The sequence below is a fragment of the Sus scrofa genome, chromosome 10 (assembly GCF_054392235.1).
Source record: "Sus scrofa isolate SSC_HxYL_T2T_F1_AM1 chromosome 10, Sscrofa_HxYL_maternal_Yorkshire_Landrace_v2.0, whole genome shotgun sequence".
In the NCBI taxonomy this organism is placed as follows: domain Eukaryota; kingdom Metazoa; phylum Chordata; class Mammalia; order Artiodactyla; family Suidae; genus Sus; species Sus scrofa.
In genome coordinates this window covers 62133810-62149739 of record NC_139392.1, presented here as the reverse complement: position 1 = coordinate 62149739, position 15930 = coordinate 62133810, and the positions used below count along the sequence as shown (strand labels likewise).

Genomic DNA, 15930 nt, shown 5'->3' with positions numbered 1-15930 from the left:
TAAATAATAATAACAAACAGTCAAAAATAAAACCCCCAAAACAAATGTGCATGCGCCAGATATACTTGAGTGAAAATAATCACATAGGTAAGATACAGACACATATACCTATATCATAAAAATGCTTGGAGAATGTCAACTTTAGGATAATGCTACACAGGCAGGGGATGAGGCTATCGATGAAGACAAAAGGGGAACCTCAGTGGGATGTACTGTACTTGATTGTACAACACTTTCCAAATCTGAAATAGACCTAAGTAACATGATGATGGATAAGACACTAACAAACAATAAGAGGAATTCTGGAAAGTTTACAAACATACAGAAACTAAACAACACAACTCGGAATTACCAATGGGTCAATAAGAAATCCAAAGATTTACAACAAAATAATCTCCAAACAAATGAAAACAGAAACGCAATATACCAAAACATAGAGGATGCTACAAAAGCAGTTCCTAGAGGCAATTGTATATTGATACGAGCAAATGCTTAGAAAAAACATCTTGGGGTTCCCGTCATGGAACAGTGGATACAATTCCGACTAGGAACCATGACTTTGCACATTCAATCCCTGGCCTCACTCGGTGGGTTAAGGATCCCATGTTGCCGTGAGCCATGGCATAGGTCACAGATATGGCTCGGATCTGGCATTGCTTTGGCTGTGGTGTAGGCTGGCAGCTATAGCTCCAACTGTACCCCTAGCCTGGGATCCTCCACATGCCGAGGGTGTGGCTCTAAAAAGTTTAAAAAAAGAAAAGAAAAGAAAAGAAAAGAAAAGAAAAGAAAAGAAAAGAAAGAAAAAGAAAAAATATCAATTACATAACTGAACATTTCAATTCTTTGAAGTTTCTTTTAAGAAATTAGAAAGAGGAACAAGCTAAGCCCAAAGTTAGAAAGGAAGGAAGGAAATATAAAAGATCAACATGGGAAAAAATGAAATACAACGAGACAGCCATAACCAACCAACCAATCAAACAACAACAACAACAAAAGCAGAAAAAGAACTGCTTGGAAGGATAAATATAATGACAAAAATTTATCTCAAATACAGCACGAATGAACCTATATATTAAAGAGAAACACTCTCACAGACACTTTGAACAGACTTGTGGTTGCCAGGCGGGTTGTGGGAAGGGAGTGGAATACTTGGGGATTTTGGGGTTGGGAAATGCAAACTACTACATTTAGAATGGATAAGCAATGAGTTTGTATTGATAGCATAGGGAACTATGTCTAATCTCTTGGGATAGAACATGATGGAAGAATGTTTGAGAAACAGAATGTGTATGTGTATGTGTGTGTGTTTGTGTGTGTGTATAAACACACACACACATATCTGGGTCACTATGCTGTAGAGAAGAAACTGACACAACATTACAAATCAATTATAATTAAAAATAACTTTAGACTAAGAAAAATAAAATTCAAAAAAATTAGAAATGAAAGAGGAGACACTAGAGGAAAACGAAGGATCATAAGTGAGTATTATGAACAATAAAACGCCTACGATTTGGATGACAAAGACGAAATGGATATATCCCTAGTAACATACACCTTATCAACATTAAATCATAAAAATCCAATAAAAAATAAGGTGACTGACTCAGTAATGAAAAATCTCCAATACAGAAAAATTCAGGACCAGATGTTTTCACTGGTGAATTCTTTCAATTATTGAAAGAAGATTAATACCAATCCTTCTCAAACTCTTCCCAAAAAAGGAAGAGAAAAGGACATTTTCCAACTCATTTTCCAACTCCAGCATTACTCTAATACAAAAGGAGATAAGCACACTACTAGAGAAGTATCAATCAATATTCCTGATAAACAGAGATGCAATAATACTCAACAATATGTTAGCAAAACAAATTCAAAAGCCTGTTAAAAGGATCATACACCATGAGTAAATGTGATTTATATCCTGGATGTAACTATGGTTTAACACAAGCATGCTAATAAATGTGATGCTACATAAATAGAATTAAAGATAAAAGTCATTTGGTCCTCACTGGAGAAAAAACAACATTTGAAAAATACAACACACTTTCATGATACGAGTACTCAACGTGGAGACAGAAGTAACAAACTTCAACACACTGAAGGTCATATACCCACACCCACAATTCATTTCATACTCTACGGCGAAGTTAGAAATCTCTTACTCTAAGGAGAACAAGATCAGAGTGCCTGCTATCACCACTCTTACTCAACACAGTACTAGGAATTCTAGCCAGAGCAGTCAGGCAAGATAAAGAAATAAAGACATCCCAATCATAAAGAAAGAAGTAATATTGTCTTTATTTACAGATAATATGTTCTTATATATAGAAAATCCTAAAGACTCAACAACAACAACAACAAAAACTGTTGCAATTAATCAATGAAGCAAGTAAAGTTGTAGGATATAAAATCAACACAAAAAAAATCAGCTGCACTTCTATACACTATCAAGGAAATGTGAAAAAGAAAGAAACAATCTTATTCACAAGAGCAGTAAACAATAAAGGTATTAAAATAGCAACAAAATAGCATTAAAAACAAGAGAGGAATAAGCTTAACCAAGGAAATCAATAATCTGTACAGTGATAAATATAAGACATTAATTAAAAAAAAAAGAAAATGACATAAACAGAAAAACTCTGTTCATGGATTAGAATTCCCATTGTGGCTCAGCAGATTCAGAACCTGAATAGTATCCAGGGGGATGCAGGTTTGATTCCTGGCTTTGTTCAGGAGGTTAAAGATCCAGCATTGCCACAAGCTATAGCAGAGATGCTGCTTAGATGGATCTGTGTTGCTGTGGCTGCTGTGTGTGCTGGCAGCTGCAATTCCAGTTTGACCCCCAGCCTGGGAAATTCCATATGCTGGTGGTGAAGCCCTAAAAAAAAAAGAAGCAGCAGCAGAAGACAAAGAAATGGAAAGAGCAGAGGAACTACTATTGTGAAAATGTCAGTATTATGCAAAGGCAACTATAGAGTCAATATAATTCCTATCACAATTTTGATGACATTTTCTATTTATTTTTCACATAAATAGAAAAAAGTGGTCCTAAATTTGTATGGAACCACAAAGGATCCTTGCTGATCAAACCAATCCTGAGAAAGAAAAACAAAGCTGGAGGCATCACACTTTCTGATTTCAAAATATATTACAAATCTGTAGTAATTAAAACAGTGTGGAACTTGCATTAACATAGATACAAAGATCAAGCAAAACAGAATAAGATAGGAACAAAATAGAAAGCTCAGAAATCAACCCCTGGATATGCAGTCAATGAATATTTGATAAGAAATTTAAGAACACTCCATGGGTAAAGGAGAATCTCTTCAGTACATGATACTAGGAAAAATGGATAACCACATACAGAAAAAGGGAGTCAGATCCCTATTTCACCCTATTCACAACAATCAAATTAAAACAGATTAAAGACTTCAACATAAACCATGAAACGTGAAACTCCTAGAAGGAAGCATAAGAAAAAAGCTTCTTTATGTGGATCTTGCCAATGACTCCTTGATAATAACACCAAAATGCACAACCAATAAGAAGAAAAAGAAATAAGTGAAATAGCATCAAATGCAAAAGCTCTGCATAGCTGAAGGGACAAGCAACGAAATAAAAATGCCAATACAAAGTGGGAGAAGAGTATTTGCAAACCACACACTGGATAAAGAGTTAGAGGTATCCAAACTATGTAAATAACTCATAAAATTCAACAACAATAATAAAATCAAAGAATCCAACTTTAAAAATGGTCTGAGGAACTAACAGATATTTTTGTAAAAATTTAATGGCTACACCAGTAGCATGTGGATGTTCTCAGGCCAGAGACTAAATCTGAGACACAGCTACGACCTAAGCCACAGCTGTAGCAACATTGGATCCTTTAATCCACTGCCCCAGCCTGGGGACTGAACCCACACCTCTGCATGAACCCAATCCACTGCAGTCGGGTTCTTAAACCATTTTACATGGAAGGAACTCCTCGATATTTTTTTAATAAGCATTTCAATATGTCTTACACGTCCCTGGGTCAGCTGGATAGTTTTACTGATGTAAGCCAAGCTCAGCTGATGTATCTGCAGTTAAGACTTAGCTGCAGTTAAGACTTAGCTGCAGTTAAGACTTAGCTTAGCTGCTGTCTAGTTGAACTATGAAGGACTCAAATAAGACAGTCTCTCTCTGCTCCAGATGATCTGGCATATTCCAGCAAAGTAGTTTGGGTATGTTCTCATGGCAATTCTCATTGTAGGCTCTGAGAGAGAATGGAAGCATGCCAGCCTCTTCAGTCTTAGATCAAGAAATGGCACAATATTGCTTTTTTTTTTCCTGGCACCCCAACAGCCTGTGGAGGTTCCTGCGCCAAAGATCTAACCTGTGTCATAGTTGTGGCCTACCCCTCAGCTGTGGCAACACTGGATTCTTAACCCTCTGCCCTGGGGAACTTCCTGAATAGACATTTTTCCAAAGAAGTCATGAAAATGGCCAACAATTACATTCAAAGATTCACAAAACCATTAATCATCAGGGAAATGAAAATCCAAACCACAATGATGTATCACCTCACACCTGTTGAAGGTGAGAATGGCTATTGTCAAAACAAAGATATTATTTTTGGTGAAGATGTGGAGAAAAGCGAACCCTTGTACACTGCTGGGGATGGAATGGAAGGGGATTCATCCACTTTAGAGGACAGTATGGATGCTCCACAAAATATTAAAAATAAAACTACCAAACAACCCTGAAATCCTATCTCTGGGTATATATCTAAAGGAAATGAAACAGAACATTAAAGAGATATCTTCACTTCATGTTTATTGCAGCATTATTCAAAATAGCTAAGATATGGAAACAACCCAAGGGCCATCAATGGAGGAATGAATAAAAAGATGGTGTATATTCAACACAAAAGAACATCATTCAGACATGAGAAAGAAGAAAATCCTGCCAGTGGCAACAACACTGATGGATCTGGAGATTATTATGCTAAATGAGGTAGGTCACACAGAGAAAGATAAATATTGCCTGATATCACCTATATATGGACTCTAAAAAATACTTAAACTGCAGAAACAGAGAATGGTAGTTACCAGGGACTGAGGAGCAGGAGAATTGGAAAAATGTTGGTCAAAGGGTATACACTTGCAATTATAAGATGAATAAACCCTCTAGATCTTCAGTGATCAGCATTCTGGATATACTTAATATTATGGCAGTACATTATTCAAAGTTGTAAGAGACTAGTTAAACCTCACCACAAAAAAAAAAAAAATAATAACCATGTGATGTGATGGAGGTGTTAGCTAATACTAAAGTGGTAACAGTATTGGCAATATATGAATGTATGACATCAATAGGCTGTACACTTTAAATATACACCATGTTACATGTCAATTATATGCCCCCAAATAAAACATAAGAAATATAGTCATAAACTTTAAAAATAATTAAAGCAAAATTCACTATTGAATATACACCAGTAAATCAGTCAACACACACACACACACATATATATATAATCTCAAAGCCTCAACAACTTCTATAAGTGAGATATGGATATGATTATTTCATATTTATAAGTGATATTTTTCCCAGTCCAGGAATTGGACTGGAGCTGCAGGCCTACACCACAGCCATGGCAACACCTGTCTGAGCCATATCTGCAACCTAGGCCAGAGTTTGCAGCAACACCAGATCCTTAACCCACTGAACCAGGCAGGGGATCAAACCCGCAACTTCAGAGACAACATCAGATCGAGTCACAACAGGATCTCCCTAAAGATGATACATTTTATTTGAAAATTTTAAAAGACATGGACTATACTACAAGGATAACAATGACCAAGGCACTGTGTCACATAAGACCATTTAACTATACTTCATGGGTGTGGAGAGTGAACTTTAATGTTACAGACTTCACATTACATTACCTAGAAAATAACATTAGAGTCTGAAATGATTACATTACTTGGGAAATTTCTTTTAATATTTTCACAATTTCCTCAAAAATAAAATTTCCATTGAAAGAAATACAAACTGAAACTTTCCTTTTATCCCACAAGAGCCAGCTTTTCCAAAGACTCCCAGAATGGCTGTGTGAAGAACCCGACAATCTCTCTTCTCCCCAAAACAACAATGGATTTGGCAAAACTGTCAACAATGAATATTTAAATCATTTGTGCTAAAGACATACTGCACTAAAGTCAAAAAAGACATTTAGAAGTAGTCTTTAGAGAAAATCTTCCCGATCCTTGTGAAAAGTGTTGCTACCACTTTTGTTAGACACACCTCCCACCTTAACCCACTCCAAACCAGCTCCATGGTCCTGCCTAAGGCGTTGATACTATTTGGAAGTGACCATGGAAAAATCAATGTCCATGAATGCTGTTAAAAAAAAAAATTACAAAGAACTGAGTTGAAAATAAAACATTTGACAAAATCGAGCACTGATTTATGATGAAAATTCTCCATAAACTAAACATAGAGATATGAAAATATGTGGAACAGAATATGGGAAAGCTAGAGTTAAAATCATATTTAATGATGAGAGGCCAAATACTTTATCCTTAAGATCAGGAAAAAGACCTTACCACTCTTACCACTTGCACTCAGCATTGTACTGGAGCATCTCGCGGGACAACATGTTAAGGGGAAAATTAATAAATGGAACATTAACTAGGAAAGAATAAAATCTGCCTTTATCCCCAGATTGTATGACTTTATAGAAGAACATGAAGGAGAGCTATTTAACCCATTCTAATCTATTCCATAATGGTTGGGGCAGGGCTTCTGATCATAAAACTTTTTCTAAAGGAAAGAACACCTGAGCTTAAGAGTAAACTATACAGACCATTGATTCAGATCTAGAGGATTTTTAAAAGAGAAATAATGCACAAAATGAGAAAACTGAGAACATGGCATGAATTAAAAATCCAAGCTACTTCAATTTTGTCAAAGTGAACTGAGCAAGATTATTTTTTAAAAAATTAATAGAAGAAAAAAAGATGTTTATACTATAGCTTATGGAAACTACATCCATTTGGTGTCACTTGCATTTAAAAAACATTCACTCAGGTTTAGGAAGATAGATTTGAGAGTTACAGGTCAACAGAAAGACAATTTCAGTGGGTGACACAGAATGACACACAAATCCTTGAATCTCTGGGATAATCCCCACTTGATCATGGTGTATGATCCTTTTAACATATATTTGGATTTGGCCTGCCAATATTTTGTTGAGGGTTTTTGCATCTATGTTCATCAGTGATATTGGCTTGTAATTTTCTCTTTATTTTGTGGTACATTTGGTTTTGTTATCAGTGTGATGGTGCCCTCACAGAATGAGCTTAGGAGTGTTCCTTACCCTGCTATTTTTTGAAATATTTTCAGAAGAATAGGTATAAACTCTTCTCTGAATGTTTGAGAAAATATGCCAGCATAGCCATCAGGTACTGGACGACTTTTGCTTTTTGAAATTTTTAAATTACATTTTCAATTTCAGTATTTATGCTTGGTCTATTCATATTTTCAGTTTATTCCTGATTCAGTCTTGGTAAGTTGTCCCTTTGTATATATCTGTCCATTTCTTCTAGGGTGTCCATTTTATTGGAAATTAGTTGCTTATAGTAGTCTTTTATGGTCTTTTGTATTTCTTTGGGGTCAGGTGTGATTTCTCCATTTTTTGTTTCTGATTTTATTGATTTGAGCCCTGTTTTTTTCTTGATGAGTCTTGCTAAAGTTTTATCAATTTTGTTGATCTTTTCAAAGAACCAACTTTTGAGTTCATTGATCTTTTCTATTGTTTCCTTTGTCTCTGTTCATTTTTGCTCTGATTTTTATGATTTATTTTCTTCTAGTAATTTTGGGCTTTGTTCTTCCTTCTCTAGTTGGTTTAGGTGTAAGGTTTTTCTTCTTTCCTGAGATAAAATTGTATTGCTATAAACTTTCCTCTCAGAACTATTTTTGTTTTGTCTCAAAGGTTTTGGGTTGTGTATCTTCATTGTCATTTGCCTCTAGGAATCTTTTGACTTTCTCTTTGATTTCTTCAATGATCCATTGGTAAGAATTTTAAGAGTGTTACATTTTTAGATAAAGAGTTGCAGAACAGAGAACAACATTTGTTTAAGGTTTACAGGAACATCCTGACCTGACCTACATGGACAGCTTTAAGAACAAAGGATCCAACACCAAGAAATTTGCAAAACTAACTACACCCCTCCCTTACCTTGCCTTTAAAAGGGCTTTTTTGAAAGCTTTCAGAAGAGTTTGGGTCTTGGATTTCCCATCCTGGCTCACCATAAATAAATCTGACTAGCATCCATGAGGATGCAGGTTCAATCCCTGGCCTCACTCAATGGGTTAAGGATCCACCCTTGCTGTGAGCTGTGGAGTAGGTCACAGACGCAGTTCGGATCTGGCATTGCTGTAGCTGTGGCATAGGCCAGCAGCTTCAGCTCCGATTCTACCCCTAGCCTGGGAACCTCCATATGCCACAGGCGCAGCCCTTAAAAAAAAAAAAATGGTTTGGGTCTTTTTTGGACATGAGTCACCCATCTCCTTGCATGGCCCAACAATAAACTTGTCTCTGCTCCAAAGTCTGGCATTTCAGTACTGTTTGGCCTCACTGTGCATCAGACATATGGACTTGCACCCAGTAACAAATACAGAATTTTAAGAAGGTGGGAATGGGAGATAATTCTATATGACAAAGAGAAAATGAGATTAATTCTAGATAACATTAAAAAGATTTACTTTCCAAACTAATAAGGAGCATTTAAATAGAATGAGAGAACAATCTACACGATAGCAGTTGAGAATCAAGAAAAAGGGAATGTTGAGAATAAGCTACCAGCTCAGGTGGTTTAATGTAATAATAAACTACCTACAGCTAATGATAGACAATCCAAAGAACAGCCACTTAGCAAATAATCAAGAGATTTCACAGCAAGCTATGACATGTGCATGCCTTAAGAACCACTAACTCTCACTATCCTGTTGCTGTTACATTGTTGCTATAAATGGAGGAGAAAAAAAGCATTGTAGAAAGTGGCATAAGGAGTATACAAATAGGGAATTATTTCAAATGTGATGCAGATATTATTGAATATTAAGATTTATATAAATCTGGGACAAGTAGAGATCTAATATGTTTTTTTAAATATTTCTGTTCTCTTTTAAATTATTTTAGTATAAATATTTTCTTTAGTGACAGATATTAAATCCTAAATAAATGAGGTGTGCTTCAATTTGAACTTCACTTTTATATGAAAAATATGTGAATGAGAATATTAGATTCTAAGAAAACTTGATTCAGAACTGCTAAATATGTTAACTCAGAAGACATTATACTTACATCTCATTGAATTTGATCTAATTTTAAAACCCACAAAAGAAATATTTGGGGAAGCTTTGAGGCATTTTGTTTCTCTTATATTTTGTTAGTCTCTATGTTCTTTCTCTGAGTGTTTGAGCTTTAACAAATATAAACACAAAATCCACAGAAAAGTCTGAATTTTACATTGAGGTATTTGAAATTCTTCTTATGTGACAAAAAAGAGTATTTTTTATAATTCTTTTTTTATTTTTTTGTCTTTTTGTCTTTTCTAGGGCTGCACCCATGGCATATGAGGGTTCCCAGGATAGGGGTCTAATCGGAGCTATAGCTGCCAGCCTACACTAAAGCTACAGCAACGCTGGATCCAAGCCGTGTCTGTGACCTACACCACAGCTCACTGCAACGCTGGATCCTTAACCCACTGATCAAGGCCAGGGATCGAACCTGCAACCTTATGGTTCCTAGTCGGATTTGTTAACCACTGAGCCACAATGGGAACTCCCTATTTTTTTTTAATTCAAATATGCACATAAATATGTACATGTTAGTGTGACAAAATACCATTTTTGCAAATAAAGCATGATTTAAAGCAGTCTAAATTATGGAATAGAGTTTTCTTTAATTTGTTCATGCATAAGATAAATAAATGTAACTCAAAGTATAATTATAGTGAAATTCATGTTATTACAATTCTGTTAATGAAATATTGGTCAACTTTGGATGAAATATCTACTGAATATAATGTTTTTTTTTTTTTTTCGTGTGTTGACATTTGAAGGAGTGGAAGAAAAACGAAACTTACTAACAAAAAGAAGCTCCCTAATCATGTTTCCAGGTGCTGTATTTTTTTTATAAAACAATGATAAAAAATAATCATTGCATCACTCCCACCCAAAATGAATTAACCATAATGATTCCCCAGAGGAAAAATAAAGATCATAAAGCAGATTATTTACATTTCCTTCACATTATTTTTTTAATGTATTGGATAACATGATATTTTGAATTTTAGAGGAAACTTTTTCACTCTAAAATCTATATCATTTTATAAACTTTTACTCCAGGAAATAGTTAAGAATTACTCTTAGGGAGTTCCCGTCGTGGCGCAGTGGTTAACGAATCCGACTAGGAACCATGAGGTTGCGGGTTCGATCCCTGCCCTTACTCAGTGGGTTAACGATCCGTCGTTGCTGTGAGCTGTGGTGTAGGTTGCAGACGCGGCTCGGATCCAGCGTTGCTGTGGCTCTGGTGTTGGCTGGTGGCTGCAGCTCAGATTTGACCCCTAGCCTGGGAACCTCCATATGCCGCAAGAGCGGCCCAAGAAAATGGCAAAAAAAGCCAAAAAAAAAAAAAAAAGAAAAAAGAATTACTCTTAGATGGAAAGAGGTAAAACATAAAGATATTATAAGGATTTCTGAGATGTGACAAAAGAATATTGTTTTTTTTTAATTTTATTTAATCAATCATCTCTACTGAACATAGCAATAACAAAAAAAAAAAAAAAAAAGAGAGAGAGAGAGAGAGAGAAACCACACAATAATGCAATATATGTTCTGCAGGTTACTGTCTTGTTATATCATCTTAGAATATGTTTCCCCTTTTGGCAGGTATAAACCACTACTCTTCTATCTAACAGATGAGAATAATTATTTTTCCACAGATTTACTAGGTCACAATGCAAGGATGCCTGAACTAGGAAAGGAAATGTGATTGTAGTAGGCCAGTTAAGGATTATTTAGTTTTTTAACTTGTGCAAAGTTCCTTGCATATCACAAAACTCCACTTTGCATAATACATATGCAGCCTGGCATTTCCTCAGGTCTCAGTATGTTTAGCCACTTCCTTAAAATCTGTGTTGTGTCAGCTGGAAGGCAAAGAGTTGGGGTACAAAATAAGCTGCTACAACAAAGAAATCATAGAAATACTGGCAAAAAATTGAGAAATTCACTGTTTCCGTAAATAGTAATTCAAAGAAATGAGGCAATTCCAAGGCTATAGCATAATTTTGCCACCCTCACCATGGCTCCTTACCCTGCATCCAAGACTCTGTTGCAGTTATTGCAATGCTCAAATGAAAGAAAAAAAAAAAAAAGAAAAATGCAGGGAAAGGAGGGAGATTCATTTTAAAGTTATATATGCAACAGTGGTATATATAGCACCATTCCCAAACCAATTTCTTTTCTTCTATTCTCTTCCAAAAAAAACTAAAATAATGGTATTTGTAGTCTAGCACCATTCCCAAACCAATTTCTTTTCTTCTTTTCTCTTCCAAAAAAAAACTAAAATAATGGTATTTGTAGTCTAGCACCATTCCCAAACCAATTTCTTTTCTTCTTTTCTCTTCCAACAAACTATGATCCACTCTTCAGAGAAGCTGCAGTTGTTAGGCTACAACCAGAAAAGAGGTAGAACTGTTTCTCTGCTTGCTGACTAGTTTGTCCTTGTTACTTCACATTCTTCCTCCAATCGCTAAAGAAACTTGTAAGATAATACCACTTTTTTCTTCTTCTCTGGGATGTTAGGATAGGCAGACTTCTGTGACCCCAGTGCAAAGGTTCCCTCTCCCACAACAATTGTTTAAGGTCCAAGTATTTTCTAAATTGTCTCACCCAGTCAACGCTGGATGACTTCTGCCTACAAGGTGACACAGACTCTTATCCTGCTTGCATCACTCTTCAAAGTGCCTTAGGGAATTTAAGTTTCAAGACAAAATTCAAATTTAGAATGATTGAACTCCTATGCAATTCTGCACAGGAACATAGTAGTACTTGCAGAATAAACTCCAGGTTTCCTACTTCTCCCATGCCAGGTTGATGTTACCAAATTCACTGCCTCTCTTCACTTCTGTGCAGATAACTATTCCTTACCCACCACTCAGGTTTAGAGGTTGCTCTGCTCAGCTCTCCTCTGATAAAAATAGCACAGGAGATAGCTACATAATACTTAAAAACAGGGGGAGCTTCTTGAGCAGGATGTCGAAGGGTGTACCCCGAGACTGGTCTAGAAGGCAAGGCAAGCCTCTTTGACCTCAGACACTGAAGCTGCAGAGGGAAATCAGAGAGGCACCCTCTCATTATAGGGGATGACAGTAGGACCCCTCCTATTTGTCTGGGGTCAGTGCTGATACTGTGGGTAATAAAAGAGATACATTTAACCAGATGGAAAAGGGGTGGCTGGAATATTGCAGAGAAGCGGGCACATGGGGTTGGTTTTCAAAGATGAGTAACTCTAGGGGAACACATCTCTTTCTTGTAAAGCCGTAACTGCTCAGGATCCATATTCCAGTCTCAGTGGTAATTAATCTTCCTAACATACTTTCTCTTCAAGAAATATTTGAATAATGAGTGTTCAAAAATTTTTAGTCATTCTTATTTCTGCAGTTTTCTTCTTAGTTTTACTGTACCTTCTATTCAAATTTAACTTTAATTTGATTCTAATTTTCTTAATGTCTATATCTTCTTTCTAACTTTGATTATTGCTCTGTTTTTCTTACCCATGTGCTTTCCCATAGGGTTAGTTTTCCTTTTAAAGATGTTAATTAACCTTCATTAACACATGGTAATAAGTGTTAATCATCGACAATTTAAAATAATGAACAAAAAAAATATGAAAAGAAGGAACAAGGCTATGGATTAGGTTTTTTCAGTTCCTAACCACTGATAAGCATCAGTGTGGGCACTATATGCCAAGACAATAGTTTCTTAAATTAATAATAAGTGAACTCTATTAAAACACTTTAATACATTTTAAGAATAGTTAATACTTTAATAATGTTAAGAGCAAAATCACAAATCCCCACCTTATATTTATATTATTATATGTTACTAAATGTATTAATAGATTATAAGGACCTTACCATAGATACTGTATCTTATTTACCTTTAACAAAGCGCCTGCTACATGGTACATGGACCAGGTTAATTAATTAGTTGATTTTAACCTATGTGTTCTTTTTCAACTTATGTTATTCCCCCTCTTGTTAATAAAGTAATGGTAAGTATATATAAGCACTAGCTTTAAGAAAAGGATAATCAAAAAGTGTATTTACTTTGAACTATAATAAACATTCTGAAAGCTGTTAGCAGAACAAAATATTAAAAGCTACATAATATTTCAACTGTTAGAACCATTTGCTTAAGAAATATAGGGAAAACTATGAAAATCCCAGCCTCCAAAAGGAAGTATAGTCAGAAACTGAAAGATACATATCATATGATATCACTTATATGTGGAATCTTAAGAAAAATACAAATGAACTTATTTGTAGAACTGAAACAGATTCATAGACTTGGAAAACAAACCTATGGCTACCAAAGAGAACAGGTGTTAGGGGGAGGGATGTACTGGGCATTTGGAACTGACATATGCACACTTTGATACATGGAATGACTGGCCAACAGGAACCTACTATATAGCCCAATATTCTGTAATAATCTATGTGGGAAAAGTGTTTAAAAGAGAATGGATGTGTGTATATGTATAACTAAATCACTTTGTTGTACAGCAGAAATTATCACAACATTGTAATCAACTATACTTAAATAAAAAAAACTTTAGAAAATGAAAAAAAAATACATATAAGTAGCTGAAAGGACTGGAAGAGAAAAGGGGCCTTCAAAATTCACAAGAGGATAATTTAGACTGCCAGGTAATTCTGAACTGCTAGGTGTTCTCTAGAGACAGGTATTGTAAGTAGCCATGGCAACAAGGACAGAGGTAGATCTGCCTGTGCCTTTCAAGATGACTAAGATTTGAGCAGGTCCAGCAAGGAAAGAACAGAACAACCTGGAACTGGCAGGTAGATTATCCCTTATACCATGATACACTGCAGGGCTCCTGGCAACCCACATATCACCTCGTAGAATGAAAATGAATTGCAGAAATGTGAATGCTGACTCATGTAACAGGGACACACGAGAAAGCGAATACAAACGAGATGTGCCTGAGTTTACCATGAGCTAGGAAAATTTTCCACGAGCCTATAACTGAGCTGATGCCCTGTAAAGCTCCTAGGCACACAAGCCTTTCTATGTCCTCCATTTCTTGCTTTTAGGGAATAAGCCCCAGCCCCCATGACCTTCCCTGAGTCCAAAGGGCAGTTGCTAATCATGGAAGGGAAGGGATGCAGAGACCTGGGAGGAGCCGTGCAGCCTTGGGGCAGAATCCTGGTACCTCCTTGAGAATATACACAAAAATATCTTTGAACCTTTCTATAGAACTAAAACCCGCAACAAATGGAAGAACTACTTGATGAAGCATTATTCATTTCTGCAAGGAGGACCACCAGAACCAGTCCTGTGGCCACGAAGCATCAACCTTGAAAAACAATGCAAGCTTGCCTCTACCCTGATTCTTATCTATAGCCCTAATCTTTCTTCTACACCAAAAACTATAAAATCACCTCCTAACCCCTTCAAAGGGGAGTGCAGTCTTTAAGGAATTAGCCTTCTGTGGCTCCCTTTGCCTAACAAAGCAATAAGGCTATCTTTTTCTCTTTTACCCCAAACTTTGTCTCTGGATTTCACTTCAGCACTGGCAGACAGAGGCAGAATTTCAGCAATAAGTTAAGGTAGTTTCAGTCACAGAAAATCGGGATTACATAGGTTCACACATGAAACTTTTCAACAATTTCTCAACTACTATAAAGGCAGTAATAGTGTTTGAATGCTTGGACAGTTTCTTATAAACTGTATCGAATATACTCAATCTCCCACACACACTTCTCATTTTGACTCACCCTTTTGTAGACCGGAGCTTCCATCTTCTTTACTAAAATCTCATTGCTATTCAGTATTGGCATGCCCAGTGGTTAAAGTCCTTTTTATCAATCTTTTATGATTTCTTCCTAGTTTTTAGTGAATTTCTGCATCAAGATGACACGTTCAACTGCAAGCCATAGAAGCCTAATGAACAGAGACATAACCGATATAGTTATTATTTACTAAGGGGTCTGAAGGTTGATTGCCTCAATTAATCACCTAATGATATTACCAAGGAATTTCTCAGTGGCCTGGTGGTTAAGGATCTGGCATTGTTACTGCTGTGGTGTGAGTTTGATCTCTTACCTGGGAACTTCTGCATGGTGCAAACACTGCCAAAATAATTATAATACTATCAATAAACTAGGCTCTTTTCAGATTCCAAGTCAACCATAATAGCTGTTGATTTTTTAATCATTAAGATTTTTAACTCATGATCATGAGAGAGTAGTTTCAACTCTAGAAAATTTACCAGTTACACGACAGAAATAAAGGAAAAGGAACAGGGCCAGTGAAGAATTCTTCAGCATCTCAATCTGTTATGGTTTGACAAAGGCTCTCCTTGAAATTTTAATACTAGATTTTCCTTTATGTATCATTGGTCTTAAGTAGGTTGAATACTGATCCCTGACCCTCAAAGAAGCCAAAGCAAAACAGAACAAAATAAAAACAACAACAAAAAAATAATCTTTCTTGAAGACTGCTATACTGGTACAGAGTTCAATAAGCTTGGGCAGCAAGGAAGTATGCATTTCTCTTGTGTATGATGAACTCTAAAGATTATGTCTCTTGTTTCCTCAACAGAAAGCTATATCCATTTTCTTCATTGTAAAA

At 36.0% G+C, this 15930-nt stretch overlaps 1 protein-coding gene across 4 annotated transcripts in view; it reads right to left on the bottom strand.

Annotated features, from left to right (window-relative positions):
* The window catches only part of LOC110255677 (uncharacterized), a 1749062-nt gene that overhangs the window by 899846 nt on the left and 833286 nt on the right, over positions 1 to 15930 (bottom strand). For all 4 annotated transcript variants that reach the window (XR_014817781.1, XR_014817783.1, XR_014817784.1 and 1 more), the window contains one exon: positions 15075 to 15240. The gene's annotated coding sequence lies outside the window, so the exon portion shown is untranslated. The remainder of the gene's footprint in view (positions 1 to 15074; positions 15241 to 15930) is intronic.